The 20,322-nt window shown below is 40.1% G+C and overlaps 1 protein-coding gene across 2 annotated transcripts in view; it reads right to left on the reverse strand.

The window, feature by feature from the left end:
* Positions 1-20,322, reverse strand: part of THSD4 (thrombospondin type 1 domain containing 4) — a 582,688-nt gene that overhangs the window by 521,958 nt on the left and 40,408 nt on the right. The window lies entirely within an intron of this gene.

Genomic DNA, 20,322 nt, shown 5'->3' on the forward strand with positions numbered 1-20,322 from the left:
ATACCGTTCCCCATGCTGTTCCCCCATCTTCATCAAGGCCTCCTTCCCCCTTTGTCTGGGTCTTCCTCATCCTTTGAAGCCTAGGCTTGCGTAGGCAGCCCTGTCAATCTCAGGCCTGGGGTGGCTCCCTTCCTTCTCTGACCCTCTTCCTCCAGTGTCTACCTTGTTCTGCAATTATTTCGCTTCATACTTTCTGCCCCTTCTAGCTTATGAGCACTTGAAAGGCATGAGTAGGGTGACCATGTAATTCATCGTTAAAACTGGATCACTTCTGAGAGTGGAAGGGGGTCTTATTACTAATTATATTAGGATAACAGGCATAAACGAGGACTGTCCCAGATGAAGCAGGATGTCTGGTGACCTTAAAATTAGTCCCATCTTACGTCTCCTTACATCCTTCTCAGCTCCCGGGTCTTATAAACAGGAGTTGGTAAAGTGAAACGCTTGCAGCTAGCACTTGATGGAGGTTTAGAGAGATTAATCTGGCCTGTGCTGTGTAGGGGAGATGAGCTAGAATAATAACAGCTCACAGTTATGAATAGAAATGAGTAAGTGACATGCTGCTTTTATTTCCTTCTCTATAGAGATGCAAATGCAGCCCAAGGGCTGATGTAAGGTTGAAACAGGCCTTGCATGAGAAATGCGGTTTGCATAGTTTAATACAATTTAATATCTACTCATGGCCAGCTAAGCATCTGTCTCTAATTCCACAGCCACGGTCCTTTCAAAGTCACTGCCTTTGGATGTAAGTTTCTCAGAGAGAATGAGCCTGTGTCCAACGCCGGGAAAGCAACAGCATTTGGCCACCAAGCTCCCCTCTATCCCCACCAAGCAGCCTTTCCTGTTTTGTTTTTAGCTCCAGGGGAAGGACAATGGACAAGTCAATCAGTGCAGATTACCCTGCACCGGGAGGACCGACACCTGACAGCCATACCCTTCACAGAGTCCACGGGGACAAAGGCGTAGGGTAATCGGGGCTGCACGGAGAATGCACTTCTCATCAACCCTTGGGGTTGCCTCATTGTTTTTGCTCTGTTTTCCAGAAAGTCTTTAGAGGAGCAGAGAGGGCGTGGAGGAAGGCAGGGCCTTGCCTATAAGCAGATATTTCAATGCGATCATCACCCTCCCCCAACTCAATGTCAGGGAGCAGCCCTTGCAAAGGAGAAGCCATCAGACAAGGCACAACCAGGGGCTGTCCTGCTCGACCTGCCTTCCCCTGCTGAAAAGGCTGCTTTTCCACTAGGCATGCTCCTTGTAAGGAAAAAAATTCCACCTCTGGTTTGCTCTCATTTGTACCCACCCGCTGTGAACTAAAATTGCACGAAGCAGAGGCCAAGACAGTTTTTCTAGTACATCTAACATCTTCCAGCTCTACATATAAGGACTCAGATCACTGGTGACTAGTTAATGAAGGAAGCTTGTGAAGTGGGATTATTTATTCCTTGCCTTTCACCAAATGGTTTAAAGGCTTTCATCTGAGCTATAATTAATCACCTGAAATGCCTTGCCTTCACTGGTATCCCCATTTTATGGATTATACAAGTGCAGTAGGTTCTGGGGATACAGACTTGAGCATCTGAGGGACAAAGCAAATGTCACAGAGGTTGAGTTGCCTAAGTCCACTGAAGTCCAGCTTGGAAGCCTGAGAACCCAATACCCCCTGGGATCCTGCCAGCCCTACGACTTTCCCAGAGAGGCCCAGCTGTTATTTCCCCCAAGCCTAAAATCAGAGTCACTTGAACAACCACTTCAAGGGTGAGGAGTTCACCCCCATCACATGGGTGCATTACATAATTAAGTGGCCCATTACTTGAGGAAGCATAGGTTGCTCTTCAATGAAAAAACAAGTCAGAAGGTTGAAATCACTTAACCATGGGCAGAACCACATGGTGTACCCCAAGCTCCCAATGCTCTCTTGATACAAAGAGGTCATCCCATCCATTCGTCTCTGTGTTTTTGTACTTGCTTTTCCCTCATCCCAGAATCCCCACCTCCTCATTCCTTCCCCCTGGATAATTCCTACTTGGCTTTTAAGACTCAGCTTAGGGAATTTCTCTTTGAGCCTCAATTTCCCCATCTGTAAAATGGGGATAAGAGTAGCTTCTACCTCACACAGTTGTTGTGAGGATTAAAAAAATAGATAATGTGTAGAAAGTACAGTGCCAAGAATGTAAAAAGTGCTCAGTAAATGTTAGGTGTCACTATCAGCATCCCCCTTCTCCTCTGTGATCCCAAACTCAATGGTCAGACACGATCATAGCATCTCCCCAACTGCATCGTGATCGCTTATTTTTGTCGCCCCCATGAGGCCCTGAGCTCCTCCGGCGAGAGGCCACTACCTCACCATCATATCCCCAGGACCTTGTATAGTGCCTGGCACACAGCAAGTGCTCAATAAACCTCCTGCATTTTTTTACATCGATGATTAATTCCAGACTGAACCCTACGCCCTCCTCCTGTGGTTCTGTGCATGGACATGGAGTGTCCCCGTAAAAGGCGTGGGAGGAGAATAAAGAAAGAGAACAAGATGTTCTTGCTGCGACTCAGAATTATTCTAAGGCAAAGATTCTACATAATTCTTTTGCACTCTGACATTTTATGACCTTCATTCTCTCTGAGTGCTTTCTACAGATGCTGATGCTTTTACTAAAACTATAAGGACAATGATCTTAAAGCCAAGGGTTTTAATACAAAGTGGAAAAGTAAAGCAGAGCCATGTGGCCTCAGCAAAAGGAAACCAAGGCAGACCAAAGAGAAATCAGGTCATAGATGGATTTATGGTCCAAACCATAACCTGTTAGCATAAACTAGGGGGAAAAAGACACCATACCTTCAATGGGCAACATATTTTGAACAATATTCAATACACTAAAATTCTAGTAAAGGCCCTTGAAATTAGGTATAACTCTCTTTCAATACTAAGTTCTTATTTGGGGCTTCTGTGAGGTTCTGTGCCTGGGGCAGAACTGGAGCTATATTAAAAGGGATCACTTTTTGCTTACAGAATTAGTATTGATAGTTTTAAAGGGGTTCGTCTTAGGGAAATTTAGATATTAGGACACCTGGTGCCAACAGGGTAAGTTCTGTGACCGAAGGGCTTAGCTCAAAAGTTCTAATCTAATTTACAAGGTTGGTTTACACCACAGCGACCCTTGTCATTTAGCAGAAGCACACAGTGAGCCTAAACACAGGGAAGAAAATGGTCTGGTTTTTAGCATAGGCAGAGCCAAGAAATGGGGGCGGGGAACAGGGCGGGTCTCAGCTGTGACATTATCACCACGCAGACAAAACAAAATCAAATCACTCCCATCACATCTCAGGTCAGCCTGAAGTTACTGATGGACAGCTGTATACCACCAGGATGGGTTCTAGGAACCGAAATCTAATTAGGGCACAGACAGGGGACATCCCAAGAAGTGAGTTGCTGCTTTCTAGAGACCAGAGGGAGATGCTGCTGAGAACAAGCATCGCTGGGGTTAAGCACTTTGCATTCAGTCGCCCGGGTTTGAATCCTGCTTCTGCCACTTGGCAGCTGCGGTCTTAATATCTCTAAGCTGAGGTTTCCCCACCTATAAAACGGGGATAAAAATATCTGCCTTCGAGGGTGAATGGGAAGAATCCTCACCATGTGCTTAGCACAGAGCCTGGCGCATGGTGAGCATTCTCTCAATGTTAGCCATCAGCAAGGATCGAGGACCACGGCCACGCAAACTCCCACAGTGAGATTCCCCACGTGTGGTCCTGCGATCCCTGCTTGTTCCCCATACTGGTAAGCAGTAAATTCCTTAAGCTATAAAGGGCCAGGGGGCTTGCCTTCACGGGGAGCCCTGAACTGAAATGCTAGGAAGATTATGTCTCTCTCTTTCCTCTTTTCATTTTTATTTTTTGGCTGCACGGCATGTGGGATCTTAGTTCCCCGACCAGGGATCGAACCGGTGCCCCCTTCAGTGAAAGCACAGAGTCCTAACCACTGGACACCAGGGAGGTCCCTCTCCTTCCTCTTTCTAAAGAAGCTCAAGAAACTGAGAAGGAGGCTATTTTAAAAAGGAGTCCCTCCTACTAAGGAGGCCACAGTGGTCACAACAGAAATGTCCCTATGGTTCCAAACATGTGGTTAAGAGACACCTGTAAAACGTAACATGGATCTTCAACAACAAGCTCAGAGGGAAGGTGACCACAGGTAACCAGGGGTCTCCCTAGAAAGCAGGGGGAACCACAGTGCTGCCTCTGCAGGTGGATTTACCCAGCTAAATAGGTAGTCCTCAACTGCAGGCAATTTTGTCTCCCAGGGAACATCTGGCAACGTCTGGAGACATTTTTCATGGCCACAACTGAAGGAGCGTCTTACTGGCATCTAGTGAGTAGAGACCAGAGATGCTGCTAAACTTTTAACAGTGCACAGAACAGTCCCACAGCAAAGAATTATCCAGCCCAAAATACCAATAGTACCAAGGCTGAGAAACTCTGGTCTAGATACATGAGGCTTGGGTAGAAATCCTGCCTGTGACATTAGAAGGCAGGCCCCTTGAGAAGCAGCCTGTTTGGGTACACAGCATGTAGCTCAAAGCCGGCATCTGCCACCACAGCAACAGCAAACAATGACAGTGACACTTACATACGACTTACCAGGTCCAACAACATCCTATACTCTGTATATACAACTCACGTAATCCTCAGAACAACCTATGCAATAAGTACTATTATCATCTGCATTTTACAGATGACAAAACTGAGGCACAGGACCTTGCCCAAGGTCCAGAATTAGTAAGCAGCAGAGCCAGGTATCAACTCAGCAGTCTGGCTTCAGAGTCCAAATTCACATAGTAGGCACTTGGTAAGTGTCTGATGAGTTAATGGAAAAAAGATGAACTCGGCCATAAGTAAAAACAAGCATCAAAGATATGAGAAGCAATACAAACAGAATAAAATTAGGAACAAAAGGACACTGACTTTTCTCTACTTCTCCAAACTACCCAAGAAGTGAGCATCCTGTGGAGGGGATGGAAGCCGGCTGGCATGTGAAGACTCCACTTGCCAAATTCCTCCATCATCGAGAATCGGGTAACATCATCATTTGGAGGAGAAGGGGGGCCACTAACATACACACAAGGACAGTGGCCTTAAGACTGTACTATTCATTTTCTTTTCCAAAGACCAAGATTTGTGGCCTAAGTGATAAGTTATTCTGTCTGTCAAAAGTTTGTTTTAACTGTAATCTGGCCTGGAAACATAACATAGTGGGGAATTTAGAAGTTATTTTAAACACACCTTTTTATGGTTTGAGTTTTGTGTGTATAAGTGTGGGAGGGAATGGAAATCTCAAGAAAAAAATTAAAGTACATAAAATAGTCGTTTTTTCTTATACCTATTTATAGTCTCAAAGTCACTTTGTTAGGGTCAAAACACACACAAAAAATCTATTCTGTAGAACTCTGCTTGTTTGTAGTAAGATCACATGTGAGATACTAGTGCTGAGTTTGTTCAGACAATAATAACAAATTTATAGTGTATTTATTTTTAAATACTGTTACAAATGGAACTACAAACTTCCAAAGGAAGGAATTTATAAACTGGGTTGTGTGTGTTTGTGTGAAGCAGGAAAATCACTTAGAACAAAAGAAATATTCACGATGTAGAAAAACAAAGGTTTTTTTTGCCCCTGAACTTAGTACGAATTAAATACCAAAAATAGTTTTTTAAAGAGATCAGGGCAGAGGGTGTCATAGGGAAGGAACACTCAATACTCAACAGAGGGACTTCCCTGGTGGTCCAGTGGTAAAGAATCCACCTTACAATGCAGGGGACGCAGGTTCGATTACTGGTCAGGGAACTAAGATCCCACATGCCACGGGGCAACTAAGCCCGCACGCCACAACTACTGAGCTCGCGCGCCACAACTACTGAGCTTGAGCGCCTCAACTCTAGCCCACGTGCCGCAAACGACAGAGCCCACGCGCCACAACTACAGAGTCCACGTGCCCTGTGGCCTGCACGCCACAACTAGAGAAGAGAAAACCCGCACACCACAACTAGAGAGAAGCCCACGCACCACAACAAAGATCTTGCGTGACGCAACTAAGACCTAATGCAGCCAAAAATAAATAAAATAAATAAGTAAATCTTTAAAAAAAAACGCAAAACTCAATGGATATCATTTTTGCCATTAAAAATGTGGGCTGGTTGCCTCAGTTTTCCCAGCTTACATTACCCTGGTGTCTGCTTCCTCTGATGGTCCCTCAGCATCTTCACAGACTTCTACAAATAGAATATGTGACCCAAGTTTATCTAGGTCTTTCATGTTTCATTTCTTTATTTAGAGTTTTCCCACAAGATAAGAACTCCTTTCACAATCTAGAGAAGCAGGGATCTGAAGCAGAGCAGAGGATTAACAAAGGCAGAGCCTCCGTGTTGGGAAGGGGATGGCTGTGACTTCCTTCCTGTTTTCCTGGCACTGGCCACGGGCAGTGGACATCAGCATAAATGGGACCAAGACTCTGGTAGATACCACAAGGCTGGGAGGATGAAAACCCAATGCAAGTTAAGTCAGCCAAGGCTGGAGAAGGCAAAGAAGTCCTAAGGGGCTGGGAAGGCAGACCCGGTCTGCTGTTGAGGAAGTCAGCAAGCACTGGCCAATGTGAAAACTGGGTTCCAGGCAGAGTGGTTTATTCTGGGTCCCACTTTGTGCCATCTACCCATGGGCAAATAGCACACTCAGAAAAAAATCAGCGATCTGGTAGGGAATCCTGGCCCTAAACCAGAAAAAGGCTAAGAGGCCAGGAATTCCCCATTATGTCCCAAATAAAAGCTGAAGATGTTCTCTTTCTGCTACATTGTCAAGGGCTTTCCCGAACATACGGTCCAAAGCTTGCTGCTCCATTAGTAATAGAAGCAAATTTGACTTCTCGGCTGCTGGATTTGAATCCAAGAGATTCGGCACAGCATGAATTAATGAACATTAACATTCTTCCCAGTCCTTAATAAGGTCCTTTTAGTTTAATTTCTTCATTTCTCATCTGTAGAAATACTCTTAATTTTTCAGAAGCAGTCAGTTATATTTATGCCATTAGAAACAGAAGGTCTGACAAATACCAGCTGGAAAAGACACAGTGCCTGCTTTAGAGTCAGCTTCCAATTCTGCAAGGGTTCTGTGGCTGGACACTCACTAATGAGAATGCGCCTCATGCTGTTCTTTGAAGAGCATCTTTGTTTCCTGGTGACTCTGAAAGGACAATCCCACACTGCTCCAAAGACTTTCATTGCCATTTCAGTACGGGCATTTAATGCACTGCATGGTCTTCTTTCTCCTTTTCTTCACTGAGGTACAACACACATGAAGTACGTAAAGTATTCTCATTCTAAATGTATGACTCCTTACACTTTTAAGACCTAAAAAACCAGCACCTAGGTCAAGATCAAGAGTATTTCCAACATCCTGGAAGGTTTCCTCATGCCTCTTACTAGTCAATCCCACCCCCACCCCTCATAGGTATCAATTATTCTGATTTTATTTTCACCACATATTAGCTTTGTCTGTTCTTGAACTAAATACAAATGGACTCATACTGTAGGTATTTTGTGTCTAGTTTCTTAGAGTCAATAAGAAAAATGTACTCAGTGAATTCACTGAATGAATTCATGTGAAATTTATTCAGTTGTTGCTTATACGAGTAGTTTATCTTTAACAACTTTATTGAGGTATAACTGACACACAATAAATTATACATATTTGAAGTGTACAATTGGATAAGATTGCTCACACGTATTCACCCATGAAACCATCATCACCATCATCAAGATAATGCACATATCCATCGCCCCAAAGGTGTCTTTGTACCCCTTGGTCATCTCCCCTTCCTCCCCTTCCCCATCCCCCACAAACACAGATATTCTTTCCATCATTATAGATTAGTTTACATTTCCTAGAAGTTTATATAAATGGATTAATACAGTCCACTTTTTTGTATAGATTCTTCCACTCAGCATAATTATTTTGAGATTCATCCATGTTGTAGCAGGTATCAATAGTTCCTTTCTTTTTACTGCTGAGTAGTATTTCTTTGTGTGGACAGACAACAGTTTGTTCATCCATTCACCTGTTGATGGACATTTGGGTTGTTTCCAGTTTATGGCAAATAAAGCGACTATGAATATTCATGTACAGGTCTCTGTGTGGATATATATTTCCTTTTCTCTTGGGTAAATGCTGGCTCATATGATAGGTATATGTTTAATTTTTTTTAACTGCCAAACTGTTTTCCAGAATAGTTTACCATTTTTATAGTCCCACCAACAGCCTAGGAGGGAGGCAGCTCCTCCACGTCGCCATCAGCACTTGGTACAATCAGTCTTTTACTTTATTTTATTTTATTTTTTCAATCAGTCTTTTAAATTTAAGCTACTCTAGTAGGTGTGTAGCCATATCTCATCGTAGTTTTTTTTTTTTTTTGCGTTACGCGGGCCTCTCACTGTTGTGGACTCTCCCGTCGCGGAGCACAGGCTCCGGACACGCAGGCTCAGCGGCTATGGCTCACGGGCCCAGCCGCTCCGCGGCACGTGGGATTCTCCCCGACCGGGACATGAACCTGTGTCCCCTGCATCAGCAGGCGGACTCTCAACCACTGCGCCACCAGGCAAGCCCCTCATCGTAGTTTTAATTTGTATTTCCCTAATGACTAATGATGTTGAAAGCTTTTCCTGAGCTTATTTGCCAACCATGTACCTTCTTTGGTGAAGCATCATTTCAAATCTTTTGCTTACTCTTGTATCAGGTTGTTTTTCCTTATTATTGGGTTTTGAGGGTTCCTTATATATTCTGAATACAAGTCCTTTATCAGTATATGATTAGTAAATATTTTCTCTCAGTCTGTGGCTTGCCTTTTCATTCTCTTAAGAGTGTTCTAAAACAGAAGTTAGGAGTTTTGATAAAATTTAATCAATCAACTCTTTCTTTTATAGGTCATGAGTTTGATGTTGTATCTAAAAAATAAAATCTGTCTAGTCCAGTCACAAGTATTTTCTCCTTTGCTTCCTTCTAGAAGGTTTAAGGATTTAGGTTTTACATTTAGATTTATGATCAATTTCGAGTTAATTTTTGCATATTGTACACGTTATGGTTTGAAGTTCACTCTTTTGCATGTGGATATCCAACTGTCCCAGAATTATTTATTGAAAGATTACCCTTTTTCCACTGAATTACCACCACACTTTTTCCACAGTTCAGTTGTCCATATATTTGTGGGTCTATATTCTGTTCCACTATTTATCTACCTTGATGCCAATAATATGATATCTTTATTACTGTAGTTTCATAATAATGCAAATATTAGGTAGTGTAACTCCTGGAATTTTGTTCTTTTTTTTGAAATTTGTTTTGGCTATTCTAGGTCCCCTGCATTTCATAAAGGTTTTTTAATGAGTTTGTTAATTTTTGCAAAAAGTCTGCTGGGAATTTTATTGGAATTGTGTTAAATCTATATATCAATTTAGAGAGAATGGTTATCTTAATAATATTGAGTTTCTTACTCATAAACAATATATTTCTCCATTTATTTAAGTCTTCTTTAATTTCTCTCAATAATGTTTTATAGTTATAAGCATATAGGTCTTTCACATCTTTTGTCAAATTTACCCCTAGGTATTTCATATTTTTTCATGCTGTTGTAAATGATATTCTTTTTGACTTAATTTTCTATTACTCATTGGCAGTTGACAGAAATACAATTGACTCTTTGCATATTGACCTTATATCCAATAACTTACTTAAACTCACTTATTCTAATAGTCTTTTTTAGATTTCATCAGATTTTCTACAGACAATTTTGCTGTCTGAAAATAAAGACAATTTTACTTCTTCCTTTCCAATTCAGATACATTTTATTTCTTTTCATTGCCTGACAGCATTGGTTAGAACTTCCAGTACCATGTAGAAGTGGTGAGAGAAAACACTGCTGTCTTTTTCTCTGTCTTAGAAGGAAAGCATTCAGTCTTTCACCATTAAGTATGGTTAGCTATAGGTTTTTACTAGATGTCCTTTATCAGGTTATAGCAAGTTTCTTTTTATTCCTACTTTGCTGAGAGCTTTTATCAGGAATGGATGTCAGATTTTGTCAGAACTTTTCTGCATTTAATGAGGTAGCCATATGTTTTTCCTTTTTTAGTTTGTTAATATGATGAAATATATCAATTCATTTTTAAATGTTGAACCAAACTCTTATGCCTGAAATGCAGCCCACTTATTCATGATGCATTATCATTTCTTATAATGTTGGATTTAATTTGCTAAAATTTTAATTAGAGCTTTTGTATCTCTGTTCATGATGAATAATCGCCTATAGTTTTCTTATCTTGTAACATCTTCATTTGGCTTTGGTATGTAGTGCTGTTCTCATAGAATAATGAGTTGGGAAGTTTTCTTTCTCTTCCCTTTTCTGGAAGAGCTTCTGTAAAATTAGTATTATTTCTTCCTTAAATGCTTGTAAGAATTCATTAGTGAAGCCATCAGGACCTGGAGTTTTCTTTGCAGGAAGGTTTTAAACTACAAATTCCATTTCTTTAATAAATATAGGAATATTCAGGTTATCTATTTCTTTTTGAGTGAGCTTTGGTAGTCTGTATCTTTCAAATGATTTGTCTTTTTCATTTAACTTGTTGAATTTATAAGAATAAAGTATTAAGAATATTCCCTTATTATCCTGTTAATATCTACAGAATCTATGGTGATGTTACCAGCCTGTAACATAATGACAGGCTGATAATGACATAATGATAATGACAATTTGTGTCTTCATTTTTTTATCCCTGATGATTCTGGTTCAAGATTTATCCATTTTATTGATCTTTTCAAAGAATCAACTTTTGGAACAAATGGTTTCCTTTATGGTTTTTCTGTTTCTACCTTATAGGTTTCTGCTTTGATCTTTATTATTTCCTTTCTTCTTACTTTGAGTTTAATCATTCTTTTTCTAGTTGCTTCCTCAATGGAAGCTGAGGTCACTGATTTGAGACCTTTTTTGTCTTTATAGGTATTTAGTTATATAAATTTCCCCGTGTGCTGTTTTAGCAGCTTCCCACAATTTCTGATACTTTGTGTTTTCAATTTCATTCATGTCAAAGTACTTTCTAATTTCTCTTTCATCTCTTCTTTGACCCATGGATTATTTAGAAGTGTTTTATTTCATTTCCAAATGTTTAGGAATTCTCCAGGTATCTTTTTTACTGACTGCTAAATTAATTCCACAGTGATCAGAGAATAAACTGTCAGTGACTTGAATCCTGTCTATTGAGACTTGCTTTATGGCCCCAAATATGATCTATCTTAGTAAGTGTTCTTCATGCACCTGAAAAGAATACATATCAGATTTTGTTTGGGGGAATGTCCTACAAATGTCCATTTGATCAAGCTGATTGATGGTCATAGTCAAATCTTCTCCATTCTTACTGATTTTTCTGTCTATGTGCTCTACCAGTATTAGGAAAGCGGTATTAAAATCTCAGACGGTAATTGTGGACTTTTCTGTTTCTCCTTGAAGCTATATCAGATTTTGCTTCAGTAATTTGAAGCTCTATTATGAGGTACATAAATGTTTAGGATTGTTATGTCCTCTGATGAATTGACCCCTTTACCACTAGGAAATGACTTTTTTTATCCTTGGTAATACTCTTTGCTCTGAAATCTACTGTATCTGATATTAATAGAGTCTCTCCAGCTTTCTTTTGACTAGTGTTAACATGGTATATCTTTTTCCATCCTTTTACTTTTAACCTAATTTTTGTCTTTATGTTGAAGTGTGTTTCCTGTAAACAGCATACAGTTGAGTGTCTTGCTTTTTATATCCAACCTGTCAAAGTCTGCCTTTTAGTTGAGGTGCTTCTGTGATTATTAATATAATTATATTTAAGTCTATCATCTTGCTATTTGTTTTCTAGTTGTCCCATCTCTTTTCCTTCTATTTCTGCCTTTTTTTGAATTATTGGAGTATTTTTATGACGATATTTTATTTCCTTCTGAGCTAAAATTCTTTGTTGTGTTTCTTGAATTGTTACTTCAAGGTTTATAGTATACATCTTTAACTTATCACAGTCTACCTTCAAGTAATATACAGTTTTACATATATTATAAGAACCTTACAATACTATACTTCCATTTATCTTCTGGCATTTACACTATTGTTGCCACACATTTTACTTAAACATATGTTATAAACTCCACAACACATTATATTGTTTTCATTTAAGGAGTCAATCTTTAAAAGAGATTTAAATAATTTTTCAAAACCTTATATATTTATCCATGCAGTTATTATTTCTGGTTCATCTCATTGTGTGTATAGGTCTATATTTCTATCTGATATCATTATCCTTCTGCCTAAAGAATTTCCTTTAACAATTTTTGTGGTACAGGTGTGGTACAGCATTTATGTTTGAACACATCTTTACTTTCATTTTTTGAAAGTTGTTTTTTCTGGGTATAGAATTCTAGGTTGACAGTTGTATTCTTTCAGTACTTTAAAGATACTGCTTCACTTGCATGAGTGACAGCAGACAAGGAATCTGTTATCATCTTTATCTTTGTTTCTGTGGATGTAATGTTTTTTCCCCTAAGGGCTTTAAAATTTTTCTTTTTATCAGTAATTTTAAGCAGTTTGATAATGGTGTAAGGGTGCCATTTTCTTCATGTTTCTAGTGCTTGGAGTTCGTTGATATTCTTGGGTTCATAGTCTTAGTCAAATTTGGAACATTTCCTAATATTTTAAAAAATATTTTTCTGTCACCCCCCCCCCCCTACACACACCTCTTCTCCTTTTGGTACTCCAACTGTACATATAAAAATTCACCTGAAGTTGTTCCGGAGGTCACTGATACTCCTCATTTTTTTTAGATTCTTTTTGGAAAGTTTCTATTGCTATATCTTCAAGTTCTCTTTTTTTCTGCACTGTCTAATCTTCCATTAATCCCATCCAGTGTATTTTTCATTTTCATCTTGAGAAGTTTGACATGGGTGTTTTTTATATTTTCCAAACCTCTACGTAACTTTTTGAATATATGGAATACAGTTTTAATAACTTTTAATATCCTTGTTTTCAAATTCTAACATCTGTGTCATTCTGAGTTGGTTTCAATTGATTGACTGTTCTCCTCATTATGGAGAATAATGCTAATGTTTTTCTGCTTCTGTGCATGCCTGGTAATCTTTGACTAAATGCCAGGCATCTTGAATTTTACCTTGTTGGTAAAATTTACCTTGTTGGGTGCTGGATATTTTCATATTCCTATATTCTTGAGACTTGTGCTAGGATAGCTAAGTTATTTAGAAACAGTTTGACCCTTTCAGTAGTGCTTTTATGACTTGTTTGTCATATCCAGAGCAATGCAGTACCAAGGCAAGACCTTCCTGAGTATTCTCTCCAATGCCTCCTGGATTATGAGTTTATAAAGCCTGGCTGCTGGGAAGAGTCACTGTTCCTGTTCCTGCGTGAGTACCAGACATTGTTCCCTTTAATCCTGTCTGACAATTCTCTTCTGGCCTCAGGCTGTTTCCTCATCCATGTGTTGATGAGTGCAGCACTGTATCCTTGAGGAGAAAGTCCTGCAGATCTCTTGCAGTCTTCCCTTTGTGTAGTTCTCTCCTCTCTGGTACTCTGCCCTGCAGACTCCCTCCATCTTGATCTTGCTGGACTGTTAAGTCCATCTCCTTAACTCAAGGAGGCCAAAAGGTTCTGCCTGTATTCCCATTTCCCCAGCAGTTAGCTGGGGAAATTTTCACATTGTTTCTCATCTCTGAGGGATCACTGTCTTTTGTTGCCTGGTGTCCAGTGTTTTGAAAAACACTGCTTTATATATGTTGTTTGGTTTTCTGTTCTTTTGGTTGTTTCAGGTCAGAGGATTAGGGGAAATCTGGTCCCTGTTGCTCTATCTTGGCCATTTTGCTCTTATTCTACATGGGAGAGTAAATCCGATCCCTGTTGGTCCATCTTGGCTGGAAACAGATGTCCAATTAATTGTTGTTTAATGTTATCTTATATGGACATATTATAATTTATTTATCCATTCTCTTGCTGATAGACTTTTGGATTATTTCCAATTTTAAGTAATTGTAAATAAACTTCTATGAACGTTTTTAATGTGTATGTTTTGGTGAGGCATGCACTCATCACTCTTGGGTTAATATTAATACTTAGGAGTAGAAGAGCCAGGTTGTTAAAAAAAAGCGCCTATGTTTAGCTTTAAGATATGCTGCCAAAGGGGTTTACTGTTTAACCTCCCACCAGCAATGTATGAAAGTTCTTGTTGCTCCACATCCTCATCAGCACTTGGTACTGTCAGTGTTGTTCATTTTAGCCATTCTGGTGGTGTCTCATTTTAACTTGTACTTCCCTAGGAACTAATGCTTTACTTAATTAATGATTTTCATTGAGCATCTTTTCATATGCTTACTGACCGTTAGAATACCCTCTTACGTGAAGTGACTTTGCAAGTCTTTTGCCCATTTTAAAATTGAATTGCTTAACTTTTTCTTAATGATTAGTAGTTTCCTTATACAATCTGAGTATGAATCTTTTGTCAAACATATTATTGTGAATATCTTCACCCTGTCTAGGCTTATCTTTTCACTCTTTATGGTGTATTTCGATAAACAAAAGTCCTCAATGTCAATGAAGTCCCGTTCTTTCATGGTTAGTTCTTTTGGTGTGTTGTTTAAGAAATCCTTGCCTACCTCAAATCATCACCATATTTTCATATATTTTCTTCTGGAAACATTACTGTTTTCTCCCTTCTTGAATACAGGAGCAATAATATGAGAAATTTTATGTTACCTAAAACTTCTTTTTGTCCTTCTATAGGCCTTCTGTTCAACATCCAGTTGTAGGACATTGTCAAGAGGCAATTTGAGGTCAATAGCTGCACACAGTAATAGTAGGCTCTAAACCCATTACAAGGTCCCCTGCTATTCACAGTGTGGCTTGCGAATCAGTTAGCAAAACAAATATTTGACTTCACCCTTCCTTCATTCTGTAGTGTGTCTGGGTGTTTTCAGTTTGTTTGCTTGTTTTAAAGTTTCTATAAATAACAGATTGAAGAGCACTTCTCTTTGGCTGGTGGCCCTAGGAGTGAGTTTTTATTTCCTTCTTCATTGTTTTTCATTGTTTTCTAAATTCTCTGTAATAAACATGCATACTTTTAATTAAAAAGTAAACTTTAAAAAGAAAACAAGTTAAGCAGCTGTGATTAAATTATATGTATGTTTTTCCATTTGTAGGAATAAAATACGATGTTTCATGATTCTTTCCTAAATAGATTATGTTGACCATACACATTATGACTTATAAAACAACTTGCTCAGTGAATGTCTGTCAAGCAGACAGAACAGTTTCGTTAACTTAAAAGCTTTCTGCAATCTACATATTTTCCCGTACTAATAACATATGGTTTTTATTAAAGTCTTGGTCAAGATTTTTTTGTTCTTGGTCTTACCTTATCAGCAAATGAAGCCACAGGGAGTTTCTTAAATGAAATCATTTGCCACGTGTCACTAAATAACTACCAAGAACAGAGGCTGAGCAATCCTTTCTGATGCCATCCATGTTGCAGAAGTGAGAGAAAGACTTCTGGAGAGAAATATCTCAAACGGGCTACCTACACTCTGCACCCGAGTCCTCTTTTCCTGCACTATTATGGGACAGTTTTTACAGAGATGTATGCAGTCACCCAAGCAGCATTTAGAAATGCATAGTTTACTTGACAGCATTTACAAATTATGTCTTTTCCTCAGAATAACTTACACTGTAGAAATGCTTCCATATGCTAAAGTTGGACACGCTATAATAAATGAGAAAGAAAAAGAGATGTATTTTAGAGGGTAGTTTTCATACGCATACTAAACTACAGTTTGCACAAATCAGTAATGCTGTCCCTTAAGAATTTACCATAAATGGTTTTCTAATTCTTGCTGCTGCTCTCTACTACAGATTGAGAGTGGACCTTGCCACAAAACAGTCAGCAGGAATTCAATTATGATTTATCTAAGTAATGAAAACAATTGGATAGCAATCATAATTCTTAGGTTTTAATGAAAAAATATACTTTTTTTTTTCTCAAATCCTTTGTGTTCCTTAAGGTCCAGGAGGAGACAATTTCCAACTTCAAAACACATATACAGTGATTACAGTTAACCTCTCTCTACCCGACTTTAGAGCACTGCCTAGCAAATGGCGGGCCATGGGGCAAATCCAGTTTTTTGTAAATAAAGTTTCATTGGAACACAGCCATGTACATTTATTTACATGTTATCTATTGCTGCTTTTGTGCTACAAAAGCAGAGCTGACTAGTTGTGACAGAGACTTTGTAGCCCAGAAAGCCTAAAATAGTCACAACTGGTCATTTATGGAAAAACATTTCCAACCCCTGTTTTAATAAGTATCTCCTTATTTCTTATGTTGCAGAAATAAATGGATGCTACTACTGCCAGTACTGCTTGTGCTCCAGGATTTGGGGGATATAGCCAGGCAGGATGACAGTCACAGCTCCACAGAGCTCCAATAGAATGTCAAGAAGAAATTCACTGCCCAAGAAAGCACTGAGTCTTTTCTTCTCTGGGGTGAATGACAATGACAATGATCCTGGCAGCTAAAATGTATATAATTATATTTAAGAACTGTCCTAAAATGCGTTTTCCAAGTAAAGGAATCTATACATTATTTTGAAAAAATAATTTATTTAATTTAACTTTCTACTGCAAAGTTTTTAATATTTTGACAAGGAGGAACCATCCACCAAGATGTGCAACTTTTTGCTCAATTTTTAGATTCAACATTCTAAAGTCATTCATAAATCATTTTTTAAAATTTCTCAGAACAAATACTTTCTTTAAGAAATATGGAGGCTTACCAAGCACATTATGGTGCAGCTTGGTAAAAAGAATAAACATCATTAAAAAAAAGAAAAAGAAAGAAATATGGGGGCAATAACTTTTTGTGAACCTTTTGTTCAGGCTACATTTATATCATTCAGGCTAACTTGAAAAATTAAGAGAAACAGCAAAGTAAATTGACCATTTATAAAACATTTTCAGGTATGACGGTCTATTTGAATAACAGCAAAAAATAAAAAGAACACTGGTAGATTGATTCAACTATTAGGATTAACAACCCTGATTAACCCTGAACACTAATAAATAATACAACATAATAATGAAAACAGACAGTTGTCTTAGTCTGAGCCAGCTGCTATAACAAAAATACTATAGACTGTGTGGTTTATGGAAAACTTAAATTTATTTTTCACAATTTTGGAGTCTGGGATGTCCAAGATTAAGGGGCCTGTGGATTTGGTGTCTGAGGAGAACCTGTTTCCTGGTTCATTGACAGCAATGTTCTCCCTGTGTCCTCACATAGCAGAGGAGGTTAGAGATCCCTCTGGGACCTTTTTTATAAGGGCATTTATCCCCTCCTGACCTAATCACCTCCCAAAGGCTCCACCTCCAAATATCATCACACTGGGGATTAAGTTTCAACAAATGAATTTGCGGGGACACATTTGGTCTATAGCATTCCATCCCTGGGCCCCCATAATTCACACCCTTCTTGCAAGCAAAATACGTTCATTCCATCCCAATAACCCAGAAAGTCTTAACTGGTTCCAGCATCATTATTAAACTCTAGGCCCAGAGTCTCATCTAAATGTCACCTAAATCAGATATAGGTGAGACTCAAGGTATGATTCTTCCTGAAGCAGATTGCTCTCCAGCTGTGAATATGTGACATCAAACATGTTATGTGCTTCCAAAATACAATGGTAAGACAGGCACAGGAGAGACACTCCCATTCCAAATGGGAGAACGAGGAAAGAAGAAAGTCCAAATCCCACCTGGGGAAATTCCATAAAGGCTTAAGAATAATCCTCTTTGGCTCCATGCTCTGCCTTCCAGGCCCACTGGGCCCATGGTCCTACCTGCACGGGTTGGGGCCCCAAATTTCCAGGCTGCGCTGCCCCCGCTGTGGTTCTCCAAGGTTGGGGTCCTGGGACCTGGGCTCAAGGCTTGTCCTTTGAAATCTGGGTGGAGGCAGTCATGCCCCCAAGGCTCTGCTGGGCACAGCCCACACCCTTCCCCGGGCCACTGGAGCAGCTCCTGGCGCAGCTGAGGAGCTCAGAGTGAGTGTGGGGAGTGGAAACCGCCAAGCAAGGTGATGCAGAGATGAGCCAGATCTGGAAGGCACTGCAGCCCCCTATGCATTCTTCCACTGTCCTGGACAATAAATAGCTCCTGGCGTCTGTCAAGATAACTGACTAATTGCCTTATCAAACAGTCTCTCAACCACACCCGTAGTATCCTTCCCTGGACAGGCTTTCTCAATCTTTTCAATACGGATCTGCTGAAGATTTTCCAAAATCTTTAAGTTCTCTGTTCTGCTTCCTTTCCAGTTAACAGTTCCATCTTTAAGTCATTTTTCTCTTCTCACTTTTTACTATGAGCAGTCAAGAGAAACCAGGTCACTCCTTCAACACTTTGCTTAGATTTCTTTGGCTAAATATCTAATTTCATCACTTGCAAGTTCTACCTGCCACAAAACACCAGAACAGGAACAAGCCAAGTTCTCTGCCACTTTATAACAAGCACAGCCTTTCCTCCAGTTTCCAATAACGTGTTCCTCATTTCCATCTGAGACCCCATCAGAATGGCCTTTAACCTCTATATTTCTACCAATATTTTATTCGGGATTGCTTAGGTATTCTCTGGGAAGATTGAGCTCCCCTCTTTTCTTTCTCAGCTCTCACCCGAATCGCCTTTAAAAGTCCATTCATGGCAACATAGGCTTTTTCTAACATGCACTTCAAAACTCCTCCAGCCTCTACCCATTACCCAATTCCAATGCCACTTCCACGTTTTAGGTATTTGTTATAGCAGCACCACCACTTCTCAGTGCCGATTTTTGTCTTAGTCCGTTTGAGCTGCTAAAACAGAATATCATAGACTGAGTGGCTTATACAGAACAGAAATTGATTTCTCACAGTTCTGAAGTCTAGATGTCCGAGGTCAGAGTGCCAGCACAGTGCCGACCTCCGGGGTGCAGACTTCTCCTCGTATCCTCGCATGGTGGGGCAGCAAGCTCTCCCATAACGCTAACAAGGGCACTAATCCCATTCATGAGGACCCCACTCCATCACCTAATCACCTCCCAAAGGTCCCACCTCCGAATACCATCATATAGGGGTTTAGGTTTCAACACACCAACCTGGGGGGCAGGGAGGACACAAACATTCAATCTATCATAGTTGTCCTCTCTGACTCTTGAAATCATGATTGGGGATGATGCAGTACAGTAAAAGGGGTGTAAATTGCCAAGTGACTCCAACAAAATGATGCTTAGATCTTGGCCAGGTTTTCCATTCATTCAGTCAGTCTTTCAGCAAGTATTTTATTGAGCACCTACAACAGGCGAGGCTGTATTCCAGGAGGTGGAAATTGGGGAGTGAACAAGACAGGTAAGATCCCACCTTCATGGAGCTGACACCCTAATGGGGGACACAACACAATACAGGTTCACATCTGGTCCAGAAAGACAAAGTCAGAACATAATCCACAGACCTAAGATAAATCAGACTAATCAGACAAGAACATCAAGAACTTCTCCCAAGAAGGTGCATATCTAGGCAAACCTGTACACATACTCTTTTCTTGTCCCCCTTCTCTCCTGGACTTCACCTATGAAAAGCCCCTCTAGGAAAGGTTCCAACCAACACAGTCACAGTTAGATACAAATGACTGACCTGTCAGTCCTCTCAGAAGTATCTGCATTTCATTACCTGTAGACATAAGGAGTTCCTAGGTAGGAGAAAGGGATTTTAGGGACCCTCCCAAAGTCATATCATGCACCTGTTTCTCAGGAAATATTAATCACACAAGTGCTCTGTTGCAGGACAGCGTTGGGCTTGTTTAGGCAGCAGTGAATAATTCCTTTACTATGAAACACACAGAGCCTGAAGGGAAGCATGCCTGCTACTGTCCGTTTGTCCCTCCAGATGCTCTGTCCACCCTTCTCCACCCAGCCCTGTTGCCCAAGAGGCTGGCCTTTGGGCACTGCATTAAGGGAGTTTTCTGTCTTCTGTCCTTTGGTTGGATTCAGGTTTAGGGAGTCACCAGCAGGAGATGGAGGGGAGGAGGTAAAAGAGGGCCGGGTCCTTATTTCCCTGCTCCCCCCGCCCCCCGCCTGGCCTCTGGCTGCTGTGTCCTTCTAACCGAAGATCATGGACGGCTCCCTCCGAGGGGCGCTCTTACATGGCTACAGCCTCAGCTTTAGCTGCAGCTCTGTCTCTAACCATCCCCA

Source organism: Orcinus orca, chromosome 2, assembly GCF_937001465.1.
Source record: "Orcinus orca chromosome 2, mOrcOrc1.1, whole genome shotgun sequence".
NCBI lineage: Eukaryota > Metazoa > Chordata > Mammalia > Artiodactyla > Delphinidae > Orcinus > Orcinus orca.